The 19,114-nt window shown below is 38.2% G+C and overlaps 1 pseudogene; it reads right to left on the bottom strand.

Annotated features, from left to right (window-relative positions):
• Positions 1-418: 418 nt before the first annotated feature.
• Positions 419-542, bottom strand: LOC132022856 (U4 spliceosomal RNA; annotated as a pseudogene).
• Between the last annotated feature and the right edge of the window lie 18,572 nt (positions 543-19,114).

Genomic DNA, 19,114 nt, shown 5'->3' with positions numbered 1-19,114 from the left:
CTACAAATCACCTGAGCAATTTATAAACATTAATTGAAGTTTATGCTTCCCTGTTTCTAAACTTCTCCACAGAAGAACAGAAGTTATGCTGGAGTATGAGTATACAAGACAGGAAGAGAGTCAAAATGTAATAGATATATTCTGAATTTAACATATCTAAGAATGAATTGAACCTGAAAACAGAGAGTATACTTGTTTTTTAGTATATTATGATGATAAGCCTTAATATTTAAGGAATTTTTCAAGTACAGCCTGCCATGCTCTAATGATTACTAATAAAGACCAACTTAATATAACAAAATCTGACTCATGATTATCATTGACATGCTGGGGAGTTGCTTTTCCTCCAAGAGTAAAACTCATCTCTCTTTGAATTAAATTTCCACTTCTCTTTGATTGTAGGGTGCTCTAAGCCTATGCTCTTCAAAGTGGACCAGTAGCATCCATATCAATTGGAAATATTAGAAGTATAGACTTTTAATTAGCAATAATCGCGCCTCGGATAAACCTCATTGGCTACAATACTGCCACTGCGCAAAGCTTAGAAGTATAGACTTTTAGACATTACTCCAGAACTGCAAATCACAGTCTGATTTATGTGCATAATGAAGCTTGAGAAGCATGGAGCATTTGTTTATATTGAGAATGGAGTGAAAACAGGGCCAAATTGTCAGGCTCTCTACTCTCCATTTCTTGCTATTATATATGGCACATTATGCTTGGGTCGCAATGGAGTCCATCTTCGCAAGGTGAAGAACAGGAAAATACAGGAATCTGCATAAATATTTCATGAGCAAGTTTGTAAGAAAAATTGTCAAGCAAAAAATTATCTGAAAATAAGAATCTCCCTGGTTTAGACAAACCTACCATTAAAATTTGTTTCTAAATATTTGGGGTCAAAGTATTTAATTTGAAACTAAATCTTAAAGTTATATATCTAAGCCAGTGATAGGAGAAATGGTCACTGGTCATTTCTCCCAAGCTTTCCAGAAATTATGATGCTATTTCCTTGAGGTTTTCTTCCACTTCTCTGTTGCTGGGCAACAAACCACCCCCAAAACACAGTGGCCTCAAGCTACAATTCATTATTGTCTTTCATGATTCTGTGTATTGGCAAGGCTCGGCTGGGAAATTGTTATGTGAGGCATCCTGACTGCTGTGGGCAGACGGCAAGTGCACCCCCAGTCACCAGAAGGTTCTCCTGGTTAGATGTCAAAGATGTCTGACTCTCATGGCTGGGAGCTGGTATGGGCTAGGGTTGACAGATACACTCTGGAGTGTACTCCGACTAGAGTACCTATACATGGGCTGCACGTCTGGCTTGGGTTTCTCAAAATATGGTACTGTCTTTGGAAAAGAAATGTCCCAAGAGCATATTCCAAGAGAACCAGGAGAAAGCTGCAAGACTCCTTATGTCTGAGCCTCAGAAGCCCCAAACATAACGTCTGCCATGTTCTGTCGCTCTCGTAAGTCACTAAGTCCAACCCAGAATCAAGGGAGAGGGGAAATCAATACCACCCACGACTGAGGGAATAACAAATCATCTTTTCACCATTTTTAATCCACCACAAGGTTTTTCAAAGTTAGAATTAACTTTCTTGACAAGCTTCATTTTCTATCATACTGCATCCAGATCCACCATACACATATCCAACATGGAAGAGCCCTCAATGGAATTGAAGCTTTGGTTCTACATAGTCCACTTAAAAAATTATCAAAAACTCCTTCCTTGGTTGGGTGAATAGGCCTTTGTGTAAATGTTAATATTTGAGGAGAACTGAGAAGTGTCCTTTACCTAAAAGAGATATTTCTCTGTGATGGTTAGATCTGATTTCTCTCTTCCTCAAGTTCTATTTGCCATGTTCCTCTGATCATGTGTCAGTGTCAGCTGGGCTGCAGGTGTTACCATCTTGGCCCCCTGGCTTTGGGCTTCCAGTTGGGTTTGACAAATGGCAGCCACTGACCTGCCATTTTCCCTTCCTCCTCTTGCCTTCCATCATGCCTTCCTGACAGCAGCTGCACATGCTACTCCTGCATCCCAGTCCTTTGTCCACAGTTCCACTTCCCACTTGACTCTGTTAGCTCTTTGCTCCCCTTCTCTTCAGCTCTAGGTATGATAATGACTGCCTACTGTTAGATTCTGAATAACCTACCATCTGGATTTTAGTGGGGGAAAGGTTTATTTTAAAATATTTTTTCTTTTTTTTTTTTAAATTTTATTCATTTGACAGACAGAGATCACAAGTAGGCAGAGAGGCAGGCAGAGAGAGAGGAGGAAGCAGGCTCCCCGCTGAGCAGAGAGCCCAGAGGACCCTGGGATCATGACCTGAGCCGAAGGCAGAGGCTTTAACCCACTAAGCCACCCAAGCACCCCACCCACCTCATTTTTAAAAGGGCTATTAATTTTTGATAATTCACACTCAGTGATAATTGAAAGAGCTATTAATTATATTGTTAAGCTCCTAATATTTTCATCACTAAATAGTATATAAAGGATATGCCCAATAAATGATCAACATTCTGAAAACTATTATTACTACTATGCCTTGCTCAGAATATGTTGTAAGAATCTCTTTTTATTACTTTATAGAAAATGAAACCACAACTATAATTACAGAAGAGAATAGTATATGGAAATCAAGCATAACTATAATTAACACTATTTTAAAAAATATATTTTGTGGTTAAATAAATTCAATATTGGGCCCATTTTATATGGCAGTTCAAAAGGAAAACCATAGATTTCCCACTTATTTTTCTTTGGCGAATTTTGTATTCACAGATGGTACAGATATTTTAGCATTCTAAACTAAAGCATCTCTATTTTATGATTTTGTCTTGGAAGTATTCTTCGTGGTTAGACCACATTTTGTATACTTCCGATGATGGACATATGATCTGAGCTTAGCCAAGACAAGGGGTAGGCCACATGAAACATCATCAAGACAGCAAAGCTGCTGCTGCCAAGAAGTTGGAAAAGACAATTTTACAGGTCATGAAGAAAATTAGGACCCAGATTAACCAACAAAGCATTCAGTGAATAGAAAAATAAGTATGTGATGCTCATACAGAGTCAATATGGGCCTCAAAGGAAACTTATTTACATGGAAGAGTGGGATAGGAATGTCAAGTTTAAACTATTTTTTACCAAGAGGGGAAGAAGAGTGGTAGGGAAGAATTGACCTGTCTTTAGAAAAATCACATTTCTAAAAATAAATTTACGATTTCCTTAAGTGACATGTATTTGTGTAACATTGCCAAAATACTCATTCTTCCTCCTTATTTAAAGATATTCCCCTTGCACCAAGGATAAGACTCTTGTTGAAACACAGCATAAAAAATTATGTATTTTCACTTTTCTTTATTTTCAAGTGTTTGAACTGCAAATTTATAGGATTTGGTGAAAATTCTTGCACCAAAAATAAAATTATTGACCAAGAAAAAAAAACTCTTTGTGTCTTATTATACAAATATAGACATTCTTATAAAATATACTTAGAAAAATAGAAATGTGAAGAAATTAACTAATTATAAAAAAATTTTCAAATCAACCTTGGTTAATCCAAATCCTTCTGGGAAGAGCCTGATGTGAAAAATCACCAGTAGAATCTTCCACCTTGACAGGTTAGAGTATCTGGAACTGAACTTGTCCTCCCAGGAGAAATGACCAGAAGACTGGCAACAAACATGAAAGAGTAGTTTTGGACACTGAACAATTAGGAGTATAAGACCATGATGTAAGAAAGATGGTAGAACAAATGACATAAGCCCCACAGTCCATCAGGTTTTTTCTTACCTGGAGGCATGTCACAGACTGTGACATAGAAAGAGAGAAACTGAGGAGAACTAGATGCTCCCATGTGAATGGGAAGATAGAGATCAGATGGGGGAGGTGGACGCAGCTCGATTTTGTGGGACAGAATACTGCAAGTGAAGGAGCTACCCTTAGAGTATATGGAGCTCCAGAAATCCATATACAGAATCATTCTGAGCCTCTTTCTAAATGGTAAGGCCCATATGAATAGGGTAAAATTTCCTGATGGTGGCAAAGAATTCTCAGGAAGAGTTAATTTAAACAGTTCCCAGAATATAGACAAGGCTGGAGGAAATTCAGGCAGGAATGTATTGATCTCAGTGGATACATGGAACATTCAGTAGAGAGCCCAGAAGAGTCAACTTTAGAGTAAGGCTAATGCAACACTGTCATAAACTACAGTATGGACATGCCCTAACAAATACTAAAAACAAACGTGGGAAGAACTATAAACTGATTTGAAAGTTACTCAGCTGCCTGCCAAAGCAAAGTTGAACATTTTTCAAGGTAAATCCAGACTCTCAAAAACATTATATTCACAGTGCCCATTATCTAATCAAAAAGGATGAGGCATATAAAGAAGCAAGAAACTATAACACATCACTTATTAATCTATTAATGTAAATAGTAGAAATGAAGATGATAGTACCAAGAGACAAGATTTTTAAAAGAGCTTTTAGAAATAAAGATTTAAAGGAAAACATGAGTATCATGTTGAAAGAAACAGAAGATACAAAAACAAACCAAAGGGAACTACAAAGATAAAAATTACTATACATGAAATTTTTAAAAATCACAAGATGAATTTAATGGATTAGACACTGAAAAAGAAGTGTGGATTTCAAAACATTGCCATACAAGCCATCTAACAACAAACAGAGTAAAACATTAAAAAAAAAAAAGAACAGCACATCAGTGACCCATGAGATAATACCAAACAGTCTAATACATATAACATTGGAGCCTATATCAGTTTCCTATTGTTGCTGTAAAAAATATTAAATGTAATGGCTTTCAAAAAATCCCCCAAATTTACGATCTTACTCCTCTAGAGCTCAGGAGTCAGAAATGGGTCTGATGAGCTAAAACTGAGTTGTAGGCAGAGCTGTATTCCTTCTGGAGACTCTAGCAAAGAATCCATTGCCTTGCCTTTTCCGCCTTCTGGAAGACACCTGCACCCCTTGGCTTGTGCCCAGTCTTCCCTTTCCAAAGCACTGGATTCCACCTTCTGCTTCCGTTAACATGTCATCTTCTCACTCTGACCTCCTTTCTCCCTCTCAGAAAAATCCTTGTTATTATACTGAACCTCTGATAATTAAAAGCTTAACTTAATTATATCAACAAACGTGAGGTAAACTGTTATCTTTTATAATATAAGGTAACATGGGCCAGGTTCCAGGGATTAGAGCATAGACAGCTTTAGGAGCGCCATTATTCAGCCTACCATGGAGTCCTAGAAGAAGAAGAGAAAGAGAGGACAGGCAGGACTTTTTTCTTTTTTCATTTTTAATGAGTATAGCTGACAGTTTCCTTAATTTGATAAAAATTATAAACTCAGAAAGCCAAGAAGCACAATAAAGCAGAGAAGATAAACTACATCAAGGAATATCACAATCAAATTTCTGGGAATCAGTGATGAAGAAGACATCTTAAAAGCAGAAATACAGTAAGAGGAATGGGTGAAGAGGGAAGGCACATGTCTTATATGGAAACAAAGACGAGAATCTCCCCAACCCTTTTGTCAGAAAAAATACAAGCCAGGAAACAAAGGAATTTTGAAGGACTGGCGGGAGCGGGGGGCTTTTTTTACTATGAAAAAATATCTTTACCTCCATTTTAAAATGGAAATAAAGTCCTTTTCAACACACAAATGTTGAGAATTTTGTTTGTACTGGGGTTGGGGGGTTGCAGCAAAACTGCATAATAAGAAATATTAAAAGAAATTCTTTAGGTAAAAGGAAAATTTTATTAGATAGAAATTCAAATATATTCAAAGAAATGGAGAGCCAAAAATGGTAAAGTTTTTTTCTTTTTATTGTAATGGCAGTAAGAGAGAATTAGTTGTTTAAAGCAGAGGTCACAATGGCCCACAGGCTAAGTAAGAGTTCCTGTCTGTTTTTGAAAATAAACTGTACTGGAACACTGCCATGCTCACTTGTTTATGTGTCGTCTGTGACTGTTTTCATACCACAGTGACAGGGTTCAGTAGTTTTGATAGAGATATTATGGCCTGCACAGCCTAAAATATTTATTATCTAGCCCTTTAGGAAAAAAAAATACGCTAGTCTAAGGAAAAATAACAATCCACTGTGGAGTTTATAATATATGTAGAAATAAAATGTATATCAAGTCCCACAAAGACAAAAAGAGAGAAAAAAATGGAAATTTATGATTTTTAAGGTTCTTCATTACATTGAAGTGGCATAGTATTATTTGAAGGAAAACTATATATTAAGAAGGTATACTGGATCCTCCAGAAAACCATTATTCAAAAATAGAGCAAAGATGTAGAGCAATAAAGCCAATAGTGGAAATGAAATGGAATATGAAACTTACTCATTAAGCTAAAAGAAAACAGTACCTAAATTTCATGCACCCCATTACAGAGTTTCAAATGCATGAGGCAAAACTGACAGAACTAAAAGGGAAATAAAGTTAACCCATAAATATTAGTGATTGTCAGAAAAAAAATACAGAAAACAGTAAGAGTAGACATATATGAACAACATTTGCAACTAGTGTAAATAAATTAAAGAATGCTCCACCCGACAAGAGAATACTTCGTTTTTTCAAGTGTAAATATGGAACATTCGGGAAGATATGCTGGGTCAGAAACAAGTCTCAATAAATGTGAAATAATTGAAATGACAGAGTATATTTTGCTCTCCAGTAAAAGCACACTTTTGGAACAAGTTTCATGAAATATGCAACCAATAAAATAAGTTTTAGATAATAAATACCCTATTTGGTTTGGAGGGCTTAGCAGAACAAAACAAAAACCCTGAGTCTTAGCTCTTAAAATTAGTCTTAACGAACAATCTCCATTTGTTTCATATATTGGGTGGAAATTTTTAATCCATTTTTAAAAGCTAGAATTATGTAAGTTATTTAAGTTTTCCTTTTAGTTTCATCAACTGGTAGAGATGCAGGCAAACTGCCTCCTGATAGAGCATTAAACACTAGGTCACCATCCAGCACCTCCTTTTAGCCAGGGTGATGGAGCCCACATGTATTATTACAAAAGCAGACCGAACTTTAGCCAACAATTGCTCTTCAATTATTTTACAATGTACAGACATTGCTGCAAATGCAGTTGGAGCTTGAGAACCACATTATTCTGTCAGGAACTATGTCACACAGAGAAAAGAAGCCCAGCAACAAATTATTCTCATGTGTTCTCACTTTCTCGTTCTCTCTTCCTCTCTGACTCTAATATGTGTGTGTGTGTGTGTGTGTGTGTGTTATATCCATTTGTACAGTCACACATATGTAAGTATACAGAGTGTATGTATATATATATGTATATATATATATAATTTCAAGAAAATAAAAATATTTCGGCAAAATAGAAAAAAAGTAACTCAAAAGAGATAAGTATTAGGGAGACTTAGGGAGTTTAGCTCAGAGAATGCAAAGTTTAGGGAAAAAAATAAAACAAAATTCAGTCCTTTTAAAAAGAATTATATATATATGTAATAATATATATCATATATTATACATATATCACACATAATAGATATTTTATACAAATATAAATACATAATCAGAATAAAACCTTTTATGTGAAGTATTTAGAATAATATTTCTGGTCCAAGAGTCTGAAGTAGATGCAAAGCATCAGAAAAAGAAGGTAGGATCCAGGCCAAAATCTGAACATAGCAAGATAGCATCAATTAAAACACCCAGAGATTGAAATACTAATGAAGCATCTTATCCACTTCCTGCCTCCAACAGTGGTCACATCCAAACCTAATATAAAGAAATTATATCAGCTTCAGTAATGACCTTAATTTCTAGAAAATGCTGACCGAGGCTTAAGCAAAATCATTCTTAAGGGAATTTAAACATTTCCTCTTGTTCTACATGTTCTTATTTGTGGAAATTACATGTGAGAGAAGTTGTCCAACTTCCTCTTCAAATCTGACACTCCTTCCCCAATGTGCCAGCTGGGGTGTTCAACTTTTAGGAGAACTATGATGCCCACAACTGGTCAGGTATGTTATTACACAGCATAGTTTACAGATGGGAGAATGTGGCCTCCCAGTAGTCAGATCTCAGCTCTGTCACTCCCTAGCTGTGTGACCCTGAGCAAGTTATTTTATGTCTCTGTGCTTCAGTTTACATATGGTTAAAATGACGGTGCCAGAGAGACAGTATAAGGACTAAATGACATATTTGCAAAGTGCTCAAAACAGTGTCTGGCATGTAGTAAGTCCCACATAATGCTTATGAAAAATTACAAAAGGAAAACTCATTCAAATAGAGACTCATTTAAAATATTTACAGAATAACTTTTTCTTTTCTGTCCTCTTTTCTCCCTTGGAGAAAATGAAAAAAAAAATTTTTTTTTTTCAGATGGGCCTTAAAAAAGAAACACTCCAATAATGATAATGGGGGTTTATTCTTACACAAATCATGGCTAAATAATTTCCAAAGACTATAGAAGAAAAAAGCATTCTCTCCTTTTTTCTCTGTCAAACAAAAACGTGAAGGGTTTCTCTGCCATTTCAACCACAAAGGCAACTTTAACCAAAAGACTTAGTTGGTGTGGGCTCTGAGATTACATAACTATCAATTTATACCATTTCCTGTCCTAGTTTGCAGACATAAATAAAAATCTTCTCTCCACACACTTAAAATATCATCCCATTACATGATGATTTTAAGTGAGAATTCTGTATCTTCTTGTGTAATTTATGTAACTTTTTATACTTTATTTTTTTTAAGATTTTTATTCATTTATTTGACAGACAGAGACCACAAGTAGACAGAGAGGCAGGCAGAGACAGAGGAAGAAGCAGGGTCCCTACTAAGCAGAAAGCCCGATGTGGGGATTGATCCCAGGACCCTGAGATCATGTCCCGACCTGAAGGCAGAGGCTTTAACCCACTGAGCCACCCAGGCGCCCTGTCTTTTTACACTTTAAATTAATGAAATGATATAACCAGATAATGGATTTTTTTTTAAGATTTTATTTATTTATTTGACAGAGAGAGAGACAGCAAGAGGGGGAACACAAGCAGGGGGAGTGGGAGAGGGAGAACAAGTTCCCTGCGGAGCAGGGGCTCAATTCCAGGACCCTGGGATCATGACCTGAGCCTAAGGCGGACACTTAACGACTGAGCCAGCCAGGCACCCCAGGTAATAGATGTTTTAAGTTTTCTTTAAGTAATGTACTTGCAAAAGAGTAATATGAAGTCGAATGTTTAAGGCAAGAAAAAGGACAGAAGAACAAAAAAATTTTTAAGCCAAATGTTCCTATAGAAACAAGCCATTAAATTGGTGGTCATTTCAAGACATGTCAACTAATGGTCACATCACAAAAAGGGGAGGGAGTATTTTGTAAATATTGTTTTAGAAACATCTACATTTTGGGAGTGTTTCCTCCCATATTCTTACTGAAACACTGACTTTTAAACTAGAATTGCTAGGAAAATACAGACGGTTGAGGTTAGTCACCTTGAGTTGGTGTGGAATAATAAATATGCTTACGTGAGACTATGTGCTATTTATAAATAATTATGAATCTATCTAGAAAAAATATATAGAAGTGTTGCCAGGTGAACTGAGGTCATCCCAGGCCCTGAAGCCTCGACCTACCGGTCCAGCCCCAAAGATGTTGGTAAAGGTTCTTGGTCTCCTCAGGAGAAAGAATCCTGGGACAGACACAACACAGTGGATGAGTGACACAAGGGGAAAAGCTTACTGAAGCGGAAGTACATTCTTGAGATGTGAGAGAGGGCGAGCCCAGAGAGAGCTGTGGGCCTCAGGGTTTGGGTTTCTACCTTTTACTGACAGGTGTTAACTAGAGGACAGAGTATTCATTACTTGGGAGAGGGGTTTCCTGGAAGCAGGATTTCCAGCCTTTTCTTTCTTATTTGGCCAGGGGTGGGCTGCTGAGGCACCTGCCATCTTAGACCTGTCTGGTTGGATCTGGCTTCCTGAGGTGTGCTGTCAGGACGTGCCTCTGACCTGCCCATAGCTGGCCACGACTTCCTCTTTGCTGGCTTCCAAGTATCCCGTTAGAACCTAACTGCCTACTCTAACAAAAGCCCGGTCTGAAAAGAGTCACACACAATGTGTTATCATTGGAAAGGGGCCTGGAGGGAAATGCAGACGCGTTATCTTTAAAGACCTAATTCTTTTATTTTAAAAGATAGGAAAGTGACTAAATGTTAAGGTTTGTAAAATCTGGGTCGTGTACGTGTGTAAGAGTTTCACTATTTGCTGTGGTTTTCTGTTTTCTAAACTTTTAGAATTAAAGACAAAAGTAATCATATATTTAATGAGGTTTTTTCAGCTTAATTGAAGTATAATTAAAAAATTAAAAGTGCATATATTTAAGGTGTTCTTCTTGATGTTCTGATATATATATACATTGTGAGACAGTCACCACAATCAAGCTAATTAACATATCCCTCCGCTTACACAGTTACCTCTTGTTTCTTTGTTTTCACTGCATAAATGTTAAGTACCCGGAGTTGTCACTGGTCAGTTACAACCTGGATCTGAAGAGCACATATCTGGTCAGCTCATGAGCCAATGTCATGGTAGCAGCAGCTCACAGTTGTTGGGGACAGTGTGACCACTGATGGTGGTGCTGAACACTAGAGCAAGAGTTTGTTAAGTGGTCATTGTATGGCACCTTTGCCTCAAAATAATGTTCTTAAGTCCAGACATGTACAACAGCAGCACTTCCTTCTTCCAATAATAATATCTATGCATGTTATTAAGTCCAGGCTTGAAATTATGCCAATCTTTATCCTTAACTAATGAAAATAATCTCTTTGATTTGCATCGGCTTTTATGATCAGCCCATCTGGCTTGAGAATGTCACCCAAAGTGACACTTCAGCCTATATTTTATTGATCATAGCAAGTTGTGTGACCCCTAGACAATGGAGTAGGGAAGTAGCCACCGCACACAACCACCAAAAATATGTGACCAAAGAGTACGAGGACCACACCAGCATTCATTATATGGAATGCACCTGTATCAGTTCTGGTAAAAGAAGTGTATGGTACAAAAGTAGGAGAAATTTAACAATGCAAACTCATTTTCTGCATTGTAAAACAGAGATAATGTCACCATCTGACTTTGGGCAACGTCTTAATTTGATGGAAAACTGTGGTTGGAAGAAGTTCAGTAACTTCCCTAAGTTAGCACAGCTAGCAAATGGCACATGATAGATTGGAACACAAGTTGGCCATCATTAAAAATCTATCCTACTGATACATAATAGTCATCTAAGCTCTTATCTATAAAATACTATAGTATTTCAACACGATCTCGTACTTCACAATCTATTAATCTGTGTCCCCAACAGAGTCACTAAAAGCTATTTTCAGACATGGAGACTTGTTTTATAATCTTTCAAAGCTTTGCCTCTGAGCTCCAAGTTCAGTTGGCACCAAGGCTCTCACCACTGATAATATTTACCATCAAGAAGACTCTACCAAGATTTGAAAATGGCTTGTGATAAAAACCTTTAGTTACATTATATTTTAGCCCCTACTAGTGATAGCTCAACAGTATTACAGTATTTTAGGTAGCAGGGGAGAAAAGAGTCACATATAATCTACCCAAATGACAGTTCCAAAGAAATGTACCCCTCTAAAAAAGAGGAAAATGTTAGTATGACATGTCACTGCTCTTACATAATATGTTTGGCATATACTACTGTGAAAGACTAATACAATTCTAATTTAAGAAAAAAATTAGGAAAGTAAAAATTTTTTTAGATAGAAAAAATATCAGTTTTCAAAGATGCCGATGTGTTTCTCTTCTGGGAATCTTAAGTTCAACTGACCATGTACCTGGCCATCTTGCTGGAAAAAAAAAATAATAATGACAGTTGGTTTACTTAAATAAATTAAAAATAAAACTTAAAAATAAATCAATAAAATAAAGTGAGTTTCCAAAATTCTACTGCCAAAATAAACTTCTCTCAACATTTTGGTCATCACATTCAACTGCCCTCTTTCCCCCTCCTATAATCCTCTAATTTTTGGAGGGAATATTCTTTACTATATATTTTAACCCAGATAAAATACATACTAAAAATTTTTTTAGTATCTTGGGAGGGATGAGAGGAAGCAGAAAGCAACAATAAATGTCAAATGCCTTCCATTAACTGACATTGTGCTAAATGCTTACCAAAATGTTTCCTTATATCATGCTTACCAAAAACTCTAGAATGTAAAACAAAATGATGATTGGAGAGTTTAAACAATTTATCCCAGGGCTGGATAGAGAATTAATTACATTAATTACATTAATTCAGTTTAACTCCCAAGCTAGTCCTCTTTTGTCAATGAAGACATAGCCACAAAACTTTATAAAAGCCCCCAATCCAACATTAATGATCCCAGAAATCTGAAATCTGGAAATCATTATCATAGGATGCTCACTATCAGAATCAAGCAATTACAAATAAACTGATAAACCCCTCCCAGGATTAACTTGAGACTTTAAATGCTCTACAAAACCAAGGCCTTCAGGTCACTGTGTAGGCTGTTTAGAGGAAGGCAAGATAATTGCCAAAGACCATTTTTCTCCCCCTTGGGCATCCTGATGGTCAATGGGAGGAACTGTCCTGACTTCTTTGTCTTGGCAAACAGGTAAGGAGAAATAAAAAAATGAACTGGTCTTGCAGTGTTCGTTCATATTGTCTTTTTCCCCATCTTCTAGAATTGTCAATGAATTTCAATGCAAATGTCTATAAGCACCTCATGTTCTTCAAAATCAGAGTCCCCTTCTGGGTCCCCTTCCTGTGATTTCTCTACTTCATCCTTCCCTGTAGCATCAAGGTTAAATGCAGATGATGGCAAGATGCAGCTATTATAAAGCTGTACAGAACTCAGTATCCTGTACCATCAGGTCTCAGTTTTTCATTTGCATTAGGAAGTAATGATTTCATGATGCTTAAAAAAAAAAATTAAATTTAAAAAAAAGGGCGGGGGAGAGGAAGAAACACCCTTAGAAGGAGCATGAAATCAGGAAGTTAGGTAGAATGACTCAGAATGCTCAAGTTAGAGTGATCTGAGGAGTGAGTCCAACCCTTTTAGATAGGACTCCATGGAACAAAAGGATTAAGTGATTCAGGCCTGATTATACAAGAGGTCCTACAGAGCCATGGCTACATTCCACTACAGCAAACTCAGTAATACAGGATAGAAAAAGAGGATATTTGCTCTTGAATTTCTACTACTAGAATGGGTCATTCAAGCTACCTTTATGAATTAGCTAATATCCTGAAGTTAAAAAAAAAATACAGCTTTGTATGGATGTCATATATGTCTTCAACCAATTTTATGTGACACAGATATATGTATAGAGCTAAAGTTTGTTCTTATAAGGTCTAAGCATTTTTTAACTATAAAGATACTAATGAAAGAAATAAGTTCCATAGCTCAAGCACAGCAGTCATGGGCCCTCTGCTTTGTTTTAGCTTCCAATACATGTTCCATTTCTTATCCTCCCAAAAAGAAAAGTTAAGTTGGAAACATCTTTTAGAGACCAGTGGCTCAAATAACTCTTCTTCCAAATGCAAAAGAGGCTCATTAAAACTTTGGGCAATCTGCTCCTGTTACGTATAAAGGAATTGACAAATCATATAAGACTTCCCATAAAATCATACTCAAGTGCAAATTCTAGTTTGAGATGGGAGACTATCACAAGTATTACAAAGGGTCAACCTGATGACTCAAAGGAGTCTCCAATTCCACCTCACAGAGCCAGATGACTTTTCTGCAGACTGGCTTATGATGACTTTTCTGCAGACTGGCTTATGATTAAGCAGTCAACTAGTATCTAGTGGGAATTCTTGGGTCCAGTTGAGCCTCTGAAGAAGTATGAACTGCAGCCTGTATCAACCAGGGCCCGGTCAAGAAAACAGGGAATTTAACAGAAGCATTTTAATATTGGGAACTAGTTCAAAAGAAAGAGCTGCAAGGTAAATCAGGGGACTGTAGGGCAACCCAGAGATTAACAGTAACAGAAAGCCACCAGCACCACAATGATCAGAGGGTCAAGGGGATGTTGTTGCCAGAGACCAGGAGCTGACACCTCAGGGTACTTTTTAAAACCATTTCAAGGGCTGCATGGCAGGATCTGAGACCATGAAGGAGATATAGTCACACAAGACAGCCCCTGTCCATCTGCCCCCTGCTCTCGCCCTTCAAGCGGCCACTAATGCTTCCTATTGGCTGCAACTACCTTCAAACCAGTGGGAAGTGTAGCTTCTAGTTCTTCTCTTGCACTCCAGTTATTTACTGTTGTGTTACAAAATACACAAATACATGGTGTTGTGAAACCACAACCGTTGCATTAGGTTCACAGGTGTGGCAGGTGTGGCTGGTCTCTGCTCTATGATGCTTGGAGCCTCAGTTGGGATGACTCTAAAGGCTTACCTGTGCCTGCACTGGGACAGCTAAAGAGTGAACTCAGGCTGGACTGCTAGCTGGAGTACCTCCATGTGGCTTCGGCAGCACTGTGGTTTCAGGGTGGTCAAACTTCTCACATGGTTACGTTAGGGATCCAAGAGTGAATGTGACCAGCAAACAAGGCTGAGTCTTTCATGAACCACCATGGGAAGTGAGTTGTGGTTTTACAGCTCTGTGTTTCAGAGAGTAGGGCTTCGCTTCTGTTCTGCTCTACAGTTTGCAGCAGTCACCACCCACCTAGATTCGCTGGCAGTGGGGCACATAACCCATCTCTGAAGGAGAAGCAGGTAAAGAGTGCACTGCCATATTTTGAAACAACTCTCCTAGGTGTAGAGAAAACCAAAATAAATAAGGAACAAAATCCAAAAAGGAATGTCAAGACGAAGCAAGAATACCACAAAACAGCACACATAATACATGCATCACTGTGCCCTCAGAATAAGTGCCAAATGAGTCGCACAGGCAATAAACGTTTCACAAGGTCTAGGGGGATAAATCACTGAGGAGACGCAAGCATGGCTTCCAAAAACATTCTCTAGTTTTCATAAAGCTGAAGTAGAGAGAGAGAATTATAAGGGAACCCTTGATGACCCAAAACTTTGGAAGAGCGTGTCACATACAAGTTGGGTACAAACCTAGGTGAATTCTGAATTCTTAGAAGCCAGTCCTTCTGCTGACCTAACACGCATCGTGATTTTATCTTCAGGAGCAGCAATCTGCACTGATGGCCTGACCTCCATCCTTAACAGGAAGTTAGGTCGTCTCTCTTCTGGTATTCTGGAGAGGCACTTGGGACCCTCTGTTATTCAAACATACAGCTCTCCTGCTTCCTCCCAGCTCATCCTCTACACTCCTGGCATTGGTTCTTTCTTGTTCTTCCCTCCTCTCTTTCCCTTTCTCCTTCAGTCCACTCATGCCTTGCTTTGAAGACCTTTTAGTTTCGGGCTTACTTTGCGTTCTTAGCCTCACATTCCAGTGGAACCTCTCAGCCTAAAGCGGCTATTACGTTTTTTGTAGGATGTGGTGAGTCCAGCAGTCTTCAGTTACCACTTGTGGACCTCCAGACCTCTCTGTGGTAAGGGGAGGAGGAGCCTGGCCGATCTCTGCCTGGGACAGATGACTAAAGCAAAGCACATGACCCAAATTAGCAAAGGATGGAGCAGGGACACATGGAAAGAATTTCCTTCAAACAAATAAAAGTTTTTTTGGACTTTTCTTTTATGATTCAACACTTCTGTTGTTCAGCTAGAAGTTGGAGTCATGGAAAAGGGCAACATGGCTGCTGAGTGGATGAGAAAACTTTGAAACTAATCACTTTAGTATGAAGAAGACAGAAAATTAATGCATATTCAAGAGGCATCACATAGGTTTATCATGTAACTATCTATCATTAAACCATCCCTGTGCTCTCTGTTCCATTTGGGTTTCTATTTTGGTTAACACAAAAGCACTCATGACCGCAAGGCTTTTATTTTATGTCCAAATGGGAGGCTCTGGTGAGTATCCATCTGTCCTCCATAACAACCACACAGTAATGTAGCAATAAGCTTTGCTAGGAAGCAGGTTTCCACTCAATTATATACTGAAGAAAAACTTCCAGATCTTAAAGCCTACTATTGACCTCTGCAGTGAATTAGGAGAGGGTGAAGGCTCACATTAAAAGATTCCTTTAGATTTAGTGTTGTTTGACAGGTCTCAATTGTTAGGAATAACTGTGAATGGAATTCCTGAAAATAGAGAAATGATTTCCAAAATGATCATGTGTTTTAAAGAAACTGGACAAAGTTCAGCCTATTTTCAGCTCTTCAGAAACACCCTCTCCACACAGTAGAAAGTGCGATTCATATGTGTACATTCTAATCCTTTACCACTCAAGTCCTCTGCTTCTGATCCAGAAGTATTCCAATTGATTCTTTTTTTTTTTAATTTTTTATTTTTTATAAACATATATTTTTATCCCCAGGGGTACAGGTCTGTGAATCACCAGGTTTACACACTTCACAGCACTCACCAAAGCACATACCCTCCCCAATGTCCATAATCCCACCCCCTTCTCCCAAACCCCCTCCCCCCAGCAACCCTCAGTTTGTTTTGTGAGAGTCACTTATGGTTTGTCTCCCTCCCAATCCCATCTTGTTTCATTTATTCTTATGCCTTAAGACTCTGTGCCTTTTGTCAAGGTTAGTAATTCTCCATGCCCTCTATTTTATGAGGCCAGGTGATGTAAAAGGAAGCGAAACCACTGTCTTCTTCTCTGTAGCCTTGTCTTTGAATATACTCTTCCCATATTTTCACTTATTAATTTTTCTCTCACTTTCTCCTCACAGTGATAACCATATTTATCTCAATGCTCATTCCTTCTGAATAAGGGTTTCCTTGAGGGGTGCGTGGGTGGCTCAGTTGGTTAAGTGTCTCACTCTTGATTTCTGCTCAGGTTATGATCTCGAGATGGTGGGATCGAGCCCACAGTCCGGCTCCCTGCTTGTGCTTTCTCTCTTTCTCTAAAATAAACAAATAAATCTTAAAAAAAAAAAAAAAAAAAAAAAAAAGGTTGTCTTGAAGAAGATCCATTGGTTTCCTTTAACCTGAGGATGCGTGGTGTTTAGTGTCTAACCTTCATTTCTAGATAGGATCATAGAAAGCCCATGTGTTGCACCTTGTCAAGAATCATCAACTCTCTATATAGTGGTAAGTAAGAACAGCAAACATAACTGAAGAAATCAATATGCAACACCTCCCAATTAAACTGAGCAACAGAGAAGAGATACAGCCATACTCCGACAGAACTATAAATGTCACAAAGGAAATGATCTGCAAAGGGATTTTCAGAATACATCATTTCAGGGGAGCTTATTATAGCTGAAGATGTTTACTTCTTTGACACTGCTGCACTGGTTCCTAAGGACAAATAAGACTTGTAAGTTCTGAGTGTCCTGAAAACACCAGGTACGCTTCTGCCACAAGTGCCCTTGATTTCTAAGATTTTTCTGTGTAGAGTGTGGTTTGTAGACTAGAAGCATCAACATCACCCGGATGGTAATACTTCACCCCAGACTTAATTATTCAGCAATTTTTCCTGAAGATTTCTGGGATGGGTGTGCACATTAGCACTAGAGAAGTTCCGGTCTAAGACATTCCCTCCAAATTCGCTGTCCTGAAGTGAAGTCTAAAAAAATCCCCCACCTGCTGATTAAAGAAAGGGTCTGTTCACCTGTGAACTGGAACAGACAACATTCATCGGTGTAAACCAAGGCTCCTGCTAAGTCACTTTGGAAATTCCCAAACTGTGAGTTGGATTAGTCCAGAAGCTGTGGTTACCAGGCAAGTCGAGGGCCCAAACCACCTCAGAAAGATTCCAAAAACACACTTGGTGTCACAGTTTCAAAACAAAGCTAGTAATAGTTTAATCCCCTCACCACAAGGGCATGTCTAATATAGTTTGTCATGAGGCCAGTGACTTAAAGAATCTGGATTTTCCCAGTACCACTAGCTTTTTAATATTTAAATAAATAAATAAGTAAAATGTGCATCGGAACTGGCTGCAAAGGAGAGCAGTTCAAACACATCGCAGTCCTGCCTCCAGCACTAATGATAATTCAAGATCAGTCTATGGGTTTTAATGTTAGGTTTTCTAGATTTTTCACTCGATGATATCACTGCATACTTTGAAAATCTTTTTAGAAGTTACTATAACACTTATGGAAAAAGTAAACACAGCTGAAAATTATCCCCCTCCAAAGGATTTAAGGATTGCTAAACCCAGACTTCAGGAAGAAATCTAAATCAGAAGTGGGGCTGGGGAGACATTTGCTAATTTGACTGCTTCCCAGAAGCAGCACCAGAGATCAGGAAGAACAGCACCCACAGACTGCTCAACATATCTGCTCCTTTGCAGTTGTTCTTGGGACTGACTCACCAATGATCTGGGACTAACCCCTTGGGTCCTCACTGTACCTGGTTTGATCCTAATTGTTCTGGCCCTACAGCACAGGGCTGCTCCTCACACTTAGGCGAGAATAATTCTTTGACCACAAGTCAGGAGAGACTCATCAGTAAGTCCCTTTTCATGGAACATGATTCTAGCTTCCATCCTTAAAAGATTTATCATAATTTTTCCTTTAAATATCAAGATACGTTTTAACAACCAGTGGTTTTAGTTTCTGAATCCACCCTGCAAAACAACCAGCTCATTACCCTGTGACTCAGTTTCTTGCTAATGAATTTGGCTCCCTGTACTTCCATTCTCCCTAAGGTAACCAACTCATCACACTTGGCACTCAGTGTCTCCTGGCCCAAGAAACTCCTCAATCTCAGTCCAATGGGGCCTGTTGGTCACCTTAATCATATCTGTTCTGCTGTCACTGTCTACTTCCACCTGTGTCTCTAACTCCTACTGACAAATACATATACACTATTTTCCATGGTGTCCATATTGTGTTGACTTTCTCTTCCCGCATCCTGCCCCCGCCCAACATACACAGTCTTTCTTTTCAGTTAAATGTTGTTTGCTAAACATTTCTCCATCCCTAAGCAACAAAGGGTCAGCAGAAAGGAGAGAGAAAAACACAACAACATTTATGGATTATATGCAAACCAAAATAAGAAACCAGGAATAAGATAATGCCTGGAGTGAGAT

The sequence above is a fragment of the Mustela nigripes genome, chromosome 7, assembly GCF_022355385.1.
Source record: "Mustela nigripes isolate SB6536 chromosome 7, MUSNIG.SB6536, whole genome shotgun sequence".
NCBI lineage: Eukaryota > Metazoa > Chordata > Mammalia > Carnivora > Mustelidae > Mustela > Mustela nigripes.
This window is presented reverse-complemented; position numbering and strand designations above follow the sequence as displayed.